Below are 450 nucleotides of genomic sequence, written 5' to 3'. Positions count from 1 at the left end.
AAATGATGAGTAATGATTGATGTTTCCTCAAAAGAAAAAATTATAATAATAAAAGTATAAAACAACTAATATTTGAAAACCTTACTATTTAAGGCTTTAAGCGCTAGCTAATAATGAAACAACTAATTTTTGGAAATTGGAAACTTACTATTTAAACTATAGCTAATAAATAGTAAAAATAATATTTATATATTAAAATTAATTATTAATATATTTATGTATAAATATATATGTGATTTAATTTATTTTTAATATATATTTTATAGTAATAACTAATTTTAATGACTAATTTTAATATACAAATAATATTTTTATACTCTTTGATAATAAAAAAAAATTATCCTTTAAATAAAACTACTAAAATTTAGCCTACCAGCACTTTTTTCCTCTTATTTTTAGTCAGAGAAATATTAGGGAGCAATCTTTTTTATTAATATTAGTTAATATTTT

The sequence above is a fragment of the Arachis duranensis genome, chromosome 3 (genome assembly GCF_000817695.3).
Source record: "Arachis duranensis cultivar V14167 chromosome 3, aradu.V14167.gnm2.J7QH, whole genome shotgun sequence".
Taxonomy (NCBI): Eukaryota; Viridiplantae; Streptophyta; class Magnoliopsida; order Fabales; family Fabaceae; genus Arachis; species Arachis duranensis.
The sequence above is the reverse complement of the archived record's forward strand: the minus strand, read 5'-3'. Positions refer to the sequence as shown.